The sequence below is a fragment of the Nothoprocta perdicaria genome, unplaced genomic scaffold, assembly GCF_003342845.1.
Source record: "Nothoprocta perdicaria isolate Ctin4 unplaced genomic scaffold, notPer1 scaffold_4, whole genome shotgun sequence".
NCBI classification, from domain to species: Eukaryota; Metazoa; Chordata; class Aves; order Tinamiformes; family Tinamidae; genus Nothoprocta; species Nothoprocta perdicaria.
In genome coordinates, this window is record NW_020455643.1 from 1,660,386 (window position 1) to 1,670,886 (window position 10,501).

The following is a 10,501-nucleotide window of genomic DNA, read 5'->3' on the forward strand; positions in this document are numbered from 1 at the left end:
TTTAATTGCACGGCTCCTCTCATTGCGAGACTGAATACGGCCATTCGGCTATAAAAATGCTGCTGGAATAATGTAAATGGCCGAGCCCTGGTTATTCCAAGGTATTTAAAATTCTGTTGCTGTTCCCATAAGCCAGAGACAGGGGGTTATTTTTCACGGACAGACAGTCCATCCTTCTCTTGGGGGTTTTATAGACAGACTGTATAAAATGATAACGCAATGAATGAGGCACCTGCCATAGTCTATCACCTGCCTGAATCGGCGGTTTCAGACAGAAATTCAATACAGCAGAATATGTTTCAGGTAGATGTTCAGGAACAAGGTGCAACGAGGAGCTTCAAGAGTGTTCTTGATATGTTTGCACTGAGGTGGCTCTGAGGACATTTACATTGATTCAGTAGAGGTGTAGTTAGGTTGCCCTCAGAATCTTCAAAATAAAAAAGATGACTTTGGTACTGAGAGGAGCTAAGAAGAATATTGTATTATTATATCTGATTATGATAGTGTTCGGAAGCCCTAGATATTTCACAATATTGGATAAAATATTATCATTTTATAGAGGGGAAAGAAAGGATTGTCTGGTTCTAGAGAGTGTTTTGAGGATGGAAAAGAATGTGTTGCGTGCAGAAATAAAACCTATCCCGTTAATTTATTTTTTAAATCAATGTAGTGGGGAAATATAAGCAGATTCTTGTCTTATTTTACACGAGAACCAAGAGTATTTCTGCACAGCACAGTGCTGCTTACYGTAACCTGCAAAAACCCTGCTGCGTGTGTGCCTGGCCAGTCTCAAGTGCTGGTCACCTGTACTGCCCCTTGCACCATGCGTCTCATTCTGCAGACTCGGAAGGAAAAACTGAAGAAGTTTCCACAAAATCAAAATCCTGAAGCGGATTTCTTGCTTCAGAGGGAATTGAAATGCAATACAGRGGGACTGTAAACCTCAGAGAATTCAGCAGCGTTAGTGTGGCAAAATCRGTGGGGATAACTTGTGTTTCTAATTCTCCCAGCCCTTTTGCCATGATGTTGTTTATGGGTTGTTATGACTTAATTACTTCCCAGACACCTTCAGGGGGGCTGGTTCTTTTGCTCCTTTGGTGTGTGTTAAACACAAGCTGTTGGGATCCCCTGCAGTCCCAAATTCAGGCATTGGATTATTAGCCTGAACGTGCCCTAGGAAGCTGTGAAGAGGGTCTCAGTGTATTGTTTGGAATTGGTCACATTCAATAAATTGCATCTTATTCTTGATTTTTTTAATAGAATTAGCCTTGATGGAAAAAGCAGTTTTATTTTAGCAGCAGTATTGATAAGCAGTTTATGACAGTACAAACAAGATGATTTCTTGTTCTGTATAACTTGCATGAGGATGTGCAAGTGCTTTTTTCTTGCATTTTCTTCCCCACCTYGATGGAAAGCTGACAGATGGAAAGGCTTAGATAAACCTATATGTTTAAAGAAAGCCTGAGCCCGCTGGGAATGAGGCTTGCAGGTTGCTGTGCCTGGAGGGGGCACAACCTTTTCGCTGTAATAAGCTCTGAACAAAAGCAGCAGGCAGCAGATTGCCACGCAGACCTCAAGGCGGGGGTAAAAATAGCGTGTTATCTTATTTACCTTGATCTAATGCTGGCTTTCCCCTCCACTCTTGTGTACATTATTCTAATATCACTCTTAAAAGTTTTTATAGTGGAAGACTCATATAACACAGTATTTTTATGGGCTGCAGCCATTTCTTCTTTGGTGCCCAAGCCCTGCAAGAAGGGTGGAAATAAGATATTTAAGGTCTAATGTTGCAAGATAGTGTAATGCCAGGGTAAGCTTGAGCTTGAAGAGAGGTATTTGTGAGAACCCAGGGCTAATTCAGGAGATTCAGTGGTGACAGAAAAATAAGATGCTATTTTACAACTTATTCCAATTGCATAACAAAGGGCCACTGCACGTGACCAGAGATGGTGTAGAAGTGAGCTTACAAACAGGAGCACACTTGGCAGCTGTTTTTCAGTGGTTTCTTATATTTTATATATTATTTATTTTGTTCTTAAATTTTAAACCCCCAAATCTAATAGATATGTAAAAATTACATAGACCTTTAGGTGAAAAGGGAACGACTTCTCAAAAGTGTTTCTGAAATAGCTGCGAGTGGGGTGGTCTGCCTCGACTCATAATATTTAGAAGAACTTATCTATTTGAAACCAATATAAAGAGTTTATGTTTCATAATTTTTCTTTATTGCTGAAATATTTTATGCAAATATTCGGGGTAGGAAGATGTTGCCAGATGGAGATGTGACAGTGGCGGAGTTCTTCGTGGCACTTTTGACAGCATATATAATATTGAATGACTTTATGCTAATGTTTTGCATGGGGATTCATATTTTATAGCTACTTTGAAATGCAAATTAAAAAGGTTTCCAAACGGAAAAACCTTGCCCTATAAGAAATACAGTAGTGTGCAAAGAAGTTTTGGCTACGTTACTGTTGTCATGGCTCATATGTAAGAGGATGATCTTTATGACGTGAGAAGTAAGCCGGGAATGGGAAAACACCACCTGCTTTGCAGGGGACTTTGAGCTTTGCTGGGCATTGAAATTCACTGAATTTTTGGGGAAAAATAGTTACTTTYTCCCAGTCGCTTGCTTCAGCACTGGTGCCTGTTCTGGCCTGGCCATAACCCTCAGTGCTCAATGATCGACASACCTCAGTATGATGCAAGAACTGGAAATCTCCGCGTCATATCCAGAATAGCAAAGAGAGATTTGAAGTGTGCGGAGGGCAATGCAAGCTGTGAGAGTTCCAGGGCTGGCATTTAGCCCCGTCGATAAATTGCAATTGGTAATCTCTTCTTATAGTGCCAAATCATGGTTGGCCTCTCAGTTTAATGTGTAAGGCAAGCATTTCCCTGGGGTATGAGGGACATTTTACTAGCTGGAAATATTAACGTTCATGGTGTGCATGCTTTTAGAATAACTGTATACTGTTTTAGTGTACGGTAGTCGATTCACTGTGAGTTTTCACTTATGTGTGCAAATTGTTTTGAAGTCAAAACTTGATATTTAGGAAAATAACTTAAGTATCTAAGGTGGTTTTGCATTAGTGGGCTGAAGAGCAAAAAATCTGGAGTACTCTTTATCTGACTCATTGAAAATTAAAAAACAAAATTAAAAAAAAAAAAAAAGTTAAAAAAAACTCGTGTATTTTCTGCCAAACTGAGGATGAGAGGAGGAAAGGAAGCTCTTATAGGGGCTTGCATGTTGCCCATGGAGCACTTATAGCATCTTGGAGTTGCTCGGGGTGACTTCCTACCCTCAAAGCAGGACAAATTCCATTARTTCCTTTCATATCCCCATGGATAGCAAGGGAAGCAAGGGCCCACATGTTCCTGTCACAGAGAGGTGGCAAATCCTTAAATAATTTTTCCGAACAAACCTGCTACTTTGCGCATCTGACAGCCCTCGGCTAACACGGAACACATCGTGCTGTATCTGTGCTGCATTTGAGGTAAATGGGATCACCACCTGGCAGAAAGATCCCCTTGAAGTTGCTCTATCCTCTTAATTAAAATATAATGTAATTAAAAAAAAGGTAATGGGTAGAAGTGTGGTGTCAATTATGCTGGTGACGACCGTTTCGGCCCCCTTTGCCSTGGGCTGCTGTTGCACTGTCTCACCCAAGGCATGGGAACAGCAGCCTCTGCTTCACCTTGCACCTCGTTAATGCCATTTTCCTTCCTTTCCTCATTTGCTGCTCCTACGGGATGAGCAGGATGCGTGTCCGAGAAGATGGATCTCTCTGCTTAGCATCAGGAGTTCATTTTGAGGAAGAGAGATTAAAATGTCCTTAGTTCCAGGAATAGCTGTATTTATTGTTAGTGGTACCAGCGTCGTGAAATAAATGACCAGGCTATCATAGCCTTGAGACAGGTTTTTAACAGCTGGCAGATGGGATTTATTCATTCATAAAGTGCTGATTTATAGCATTTGGGGGAGAAATGACAGAAAATATTAAAATCCGATTCATTCATCAAGTACCATGGCGCAAACAGCGGGTCTGTTCAGTGAGAGATACGGGAATTAGAGCTGCTAAAAGCAAAGCTGTTGCACCTTAATGTTCCTTGCTACGGCAGAGAAGATTTGAGCGTGGAGTTGTATTTACTCAAGTGACCCTCAGGTTCTAGACACCTTCCCTGTTCTTCCACTCTTGCAAATAGCATCCTGTGTTCCCATTGCAGGAAGGGCAAAACATATTGAGCGGGAAAAATTTCAGAAATACTCGCATTTTTGAATTTTCTATTCAATTACTTCATTTTATGACTTGAATGTCTTTCAAATCACCAAAGGGTTGAAATGCATTAAGAGAAAATTTACCTGAGTGTTTTAATTAACTTATGTGCCCAAGGTATTTTCTGCTGGCTGCACACGGTGGGTGTCGTTAAAAACCTATCTGACCCTGGGGTTGAAGATACGGAGAGCCTTACCTCGGGGAGATTTTGCAAGGCAAAAAGGAATTGCAGAACTAAGCTTTTTYTGACATGGCTTGGGCCTCTCCTGGAGCTTGTGCTTAGCAGAATTTGAGACCTCCTTGTCCACCTTGACTTCTTCATGTACATTTTGGTCTCTGCCTTCTGTATTCCCATCTGGGATGGGAGGAGCAGCAGAAATCAGTGTCCACGTGGTCTCTCAGGGAAGCAGGGGCTTTAGTCCACTCAAATATATTCATTATATGATGATTTTTAGGTCTTGCATATAAACTATTTCAACATTTTCATTGTGCTGTGTTGTTTTTCAAGTAGAAAAGTCTATTTTTTCCATCATAGAGAATGTGGGGGGGAAAAAAAGTTTGCTTATGTGGCCAGTAGGCTGAAATGAAAGTTACTTGAAATATCTCAAACCACTAGTGCCTTTATAGAAATGAGATTAATGGAAATAACTCACAAGCAGAAGAGGTTTAAGTAATTCAGATAATAAAGATCTCTGCTTCTTCTCCAGAGCCTGCAGCTCAAGTTGGGAGCGCCCTGTGTTCACATGACCTTTGTGGAGCCATCCAGCTCTCTTGTCCTGGGCATCTGGACAGCCCTGAGGATGAGGGACATCCAGGTTGGGCTGCTCCAAATTACCTCTCCGAGGGCCTCTCCAGCCACCATTTCTGTGGCTCTGYGATTTGGTAGTCTTGGGGAAAAGCCTGACCTTTCCCAAGGGCTACCAGCAGCTAACCTCCCTACGCTTAAGGTAGATCCTCAAGCTGGGTGGCTCTATGGTCAACCAGGGTGGTGGTGAAGAAGGTACAGGGATCAACCTCACTGTGAAACCTAGAAAAATGTTTCCCCAGTAATACTGAAGTCTCCATAACCTGCCAAACGTGCTGTTCAGAGGACATTTGGAATGAGAGAGAGCTTGGAGATTTCCCGCTGAACAGTATGCCGTGCACTGCGCATCCATCAAAGCCAAGCTTAATGTACCTGGAGCCCTGCTGCTGGGGAAAGCAGGGCCACGTTCTGAGCTTGAGAGCRGAAAGCTGGTGGTTTCAGCTACGGCTTTCTAACCGCCAGAGCTTATATTTAGTGTAGTAGCATAATTTGGTCATGCTAAGTTAACTAGCAGATAAATCTTAAGTGTGATCGGCAAAGCCTGGGAGAAGTTATTGCATCTAAAAATAACTGTTGACTAAACATGCAGAGGCTGAAAAACAAATCAGAAATAGAGCCGCTAAGGGCTTGATAGGCCTGACAGCTTTAACTTCAGAATGATGTCATGTAGGCAGTCCTTCCAGCCCGGCTGAATTTGGAACCTTGATCCTATGAAAAAGACAGTATGTTGGGAGCAAGCAGAAGAGAAATATGGTATTAAAAAGAGGTCGGCATTAATACGACAGTGTTGTAGCCCCAGATACCCACGTGGTGTGGGATGAGAGAACAGCTGTGTTGGCTGTGGCAAGGGTGATGATCTGGGCATGGGTGGGACGTGGAAACAGCAGTGAAGTCCTTACCAGAGGTCGGGAAAACGGGAATGCAGAGCCTGTGAGGCTGGATTGAACAAAACATACATCAGAATAAGCATGGATTCCCAGCCCCCCCAAATAAATCTAAAAAAATATAGCCTTAGTTCCATAAGAGGTTGCAAAGTTTATTCATTTGCTCTTTATAAGTGTTTTCAATGAGAACAGCAGATCTTGGGTTATTTTTTATCCTTTTCATGGTTGCCTCTTCAGACAACACTGTTATCTGAAAAATAGTTTTGAAATAGAAAAATTGCTGTATTTTTTTCCATCAAGATTGAAGGGTTCGTCTCAGCAGTTTTGCAAAGTGGTATTTTCTCATGAAGCCATTTCAGACAGTTTTGGTGAGAAGATTGCAGGCACAAGCAGATCCAGCTTATTGAGTAGAGCAAAAGATCTCTCCTACGCCATGAGCCACCRAGATAACTCCAGAGAAGTGAACTTTCTATCAGGGAGGGTAAAGACAAGCTGACAACTTATCTTGTTAAGTAATTAAAAGCTGCTCTCTCTAAACCCTGGCAGAGGACAAATTAAGTGGGAACCTGGCAGGGAAGGAGCCTTGACTCTCAAAACCGGAGGTCATGCTGCTCAAGTGCATAAGCTGTTAATTAGGATCTGGAAATCATGAAACTTAATTAAAGCCACATTGCACAGGATGGGAAGCTTAAACTGGGGTGCTTCAGTTGCAGAAGAACCCAGGGACTGGGGGCTGCAGGGATCCCCCAGGTGAAGCTGGGGTTGATGGCTGTGCTTTCTCGTGGTGCGGCCTCAGGGTTTTACTGGGATTTTCCACAGAAGGCACTTGGGGGGCAATATGGGGCCAGAGCTGCAGTTTTATTAAGCCACTTTATTAAGTATTTATCAAGCCACTTCCTATGGACAAGGAGTGTGAGCTGGATTTGGCTCTTGCATCCGACTTGCCTTGTGGGAAGAAAAGGAAGGTTTCATCTTCTTGGTGTCTCTTGAGTTTCTTTCCTCAAGATTCTTAGTCTTTATTTGTATGTGTGCTATATAGAAATAGCTAATGTAAGATAAATCTCCTATTACAACTCCTGCAGTAAAGGTAAAATTAAGGGTTTGTGCTACGTGTTATATGTGAGGGACAGGTAGATCTTGTCTCCAGCTCTTTTTTCGTAATAAAGATATTAGAATAAGTAGCTGATTTAGTTACGGCGCACACAGTATTAGCTACTGTATAAGCTATATTTCAGGAGATAAACCGCTGCTAGTGATGACTCATCCCGCCACAGCAGTAATTATAGTTCGTCGAGGAAGGATATAACAGAAAGAATTCAAGAATGTTTAGCCTGAAGGCACCTGACTGTGTGTAGAGGGTGTGTGAGATGTGCTGTCTTTGGGAAACCTTTTTAGAAAGAAGGCTGTTTGACTTATGCAAGCCAAATGGCATTAATATATGTGTGTGTGTGTRTATATATATRTRYACACRYGTGTGTGTRTRTRTATATATATATATAWAWAAAATCTCAAACCTCATCTTCCAAGTTGCTCTAACTAATATCTAATCATTCCCCATCTTAAAATCTTAACTTCTGCACTGCGGATTTTCTTATTTTTGCTCGGTGTGTTTTGTTCCCTATATCAATTGGGGGCTAACTGTCTTTGGCTGACTTTCCAGGGAAAGGATCTTAATTGCGCAGTACATGGAGTGCAAACCTTGCTTTAACGAGGTCTCTAGACAGAGATTGGAGATAAAATRCTTTCGGCCTTCGTTGGTGGTGTTTACACGTTTGTAACGCTGGTTGTAGTCTCCAGCAACAGCAAAGGCAATAAATAAAAGCTATTAGGACTGTTCTTTTCATTATCCCGTGATATTGTAGCATTTGGTGTCTCAACCACCCATGCATAAAATTGACTGCTATCCCTTGTAATTATTGGAAATAACTGCTCTTAATTCTTCTGATGAAGCCTTTCCAGGCTCTCAGCTTCCAGGGGGCTCCGGTAAGACCAGCTGGACAGTTTTAGTTAGTGCAGCAGGTCATGGTTGGGAGCGTGGGATCAGGATGGCAGAGGGGATCTGGGGTTTTCCCTCTCCATCCTGAGCTCSGATCAGCAGAGAGAGGCTGTGACTCATTGTCACGGCAGGGACAATATAGGTAAAATGCCTCTTAATTGCACTTAGCCTCAGCAAGTGCCAAAGTCATTTCTGGTGTCCTCACGGCAGCCTCTGTCCATGACCACTCTGGGCTCCTTGAACCTTGCATGTGGTTCCTTGAGCTCACACCTTCCTCCACCGCTGTCTGACCCAGCGGTTGACACAGTGCTCGAGTTGTGCTCTACTTGCTCCCTTGGCTTCTGAGCAGAGAAATGCCCTATCAAAGGCAGCTCCTTGGATTTTGCCCTGCTGCCCTGTCACCTGCTGCTTCGTTCCTGGGGCAGAAGCGAAACCAGAGCAGCCCCTCCAGGCTGCGAGGCCGTGGGAGGTGCCTTTGACCGATCAGTCAYGTCTTTAAGTGCAGAAATCGTTACAGGCCCATGTGAAATGGTGCAATTTTTTGTTTTACTGCCTTCAACATCTCTCAGTTATAAGGTATTTTATGAAAAAAATGTGATGTCTAACCAGTCAACATAAGGGATGTAGAGAGGCACATTAAGGAGTTTATTTTTACAGTTATGCATTTAAATTGTCCCATTAGAGTGGACATGCTTTCCCCTCTGCCRATATAAAGTGCTTTAAGGGGAGCAATGCAGGCTCTTCAAGGAATTATTTTTGCTATATCAAAGCTTAATCTGCTGCTCATTTTATGGAACAATGATGAATTTATACAAACGAAGCAGTCTGCAGCTTAACCTCTGTGGATATATACGTGTGTTTTATATGCTTACTATGTGGTATTATTATATACTATTACAGACTGTGGAATAAATGAGTTTGCAGCAACTCAGGCCCTCAAGACATCATACGGCTGCTCATTTATCCCATGCAGTGGAGGCCAGGTAGTTGCAATGTCTTTATGCAAGCTGCTATTCTGCCTATCAAAAAATAAGAGCACTACATATAATGCTTTCCTGGAATGGCTTTTGGCCATAGGTGATAACATCATGAGCTGGCATGGAAAAAGGCAGGACATTAATGCCCCTAGTACCCAGCGCTGCTGCTGTGTTGGCAGGAGTCAAAAATATAAAGGCAACTTTATATTTTTATTAAGTATTAAAACGATCTTAGAGTAAGTTAAATAGGCCAACCAAATACTAGTAGCATAATATTTTGATTTCTGTGAGATGCRGTGCCCGTCCTGTTGGCTGAGGGAGCACAGGGCAGGTCTGGTAGAGCACAAATCTCCTCTGTGATACATGTGGCTTTTGCTCATTATATAATTAATTACATTAAATTAACCCTGCTGCCCATTATCTTAAGACTGTGGTGGCTGGTGTTTCTCGCTGGGTGCCTGCCCCTTCCCAGCCTGCAGGTCTTGGTGGGAAGGGTGGAAGCTCCTATTGAAACCTGCCCAGGTGACTCGGGTGCCTTGGCCAGCCGGGGGGATAAAATGCTAAAGCCAKTTACTAATCCCGAGGGATTCCCTGGGGATCACGTGCTCCTCCACGTAATGGATTAGACCTACAGAGAGGGGCAGAAATGTCCCCAGCACGTCAACATTGCCTAGATCCCGCAGGTAGGTAATCCTGCAAGGAAATAAGCAGCGGTTCCACACGTTCAGCTAATGCTTGAAATGCTTGAAAGCAGGCCTGCCTGCTGCTGAATACTGCTGGGAGATGTTAGCCTTAAAAAATAAATAAATAAAAATTAGCATATTTGCTGACTGTGTTTTATAGCTGAACCGAGCTCACTGATCACCTTAGATCACAAGCAAATTAAATATTCTTATCTATTCCATCAAACCTAAGAACAGATTAGTTTGGCACCGGGGCAGAAGGGAATATGTGCTTACAATAAAGTTTTCTAATCTCCTGTATCTTCAACTTGATTAGCACTTACTAAAATAATGTTGTTTTATTGATTAGATTTGCATCAGCTAAAGCTGTTCTGTTTGTGTGTGTGTGTGTGTGTGTTTTTCTTTCTGCCTAATTACCCTGATAAATCCAAGAGAGGCTGTAGAATAAATTAGATCTAGAAGCAGATTTTTTTTTGTTTGCCTTTAAAAATTCAGCGCTCGTCCAGGCTTGAGCAGAATACTATTTTGTGCAAAGTCTTCAACACTCGGCATTCCAACATATTATTATTGTCATTAACCCATTACGGTGAAGCAGGGTGGCTTTTTCTATTATTTATTATTTATTATTTATTATTTATTATTTATTATTTATTATTTATTATTTATTATTTATTATTTTTATTATTTATTATTATTTCTTTTATTATTTTTTCTTTTAGGGTGGCTTTTTTTCTGTCTTGTTTTGATCATGGAGCAGAAGGCGTTGTGTCCCCAAAGCCATGCAAGAGCATTGCTGCTGCCGCTGGGGAGCGTGGCAATCTGAGCCCAGGTTCTGCCAAGCCCTGGGGAACACAGCAAAAAAACCTGCCTGCAAATCGTGGG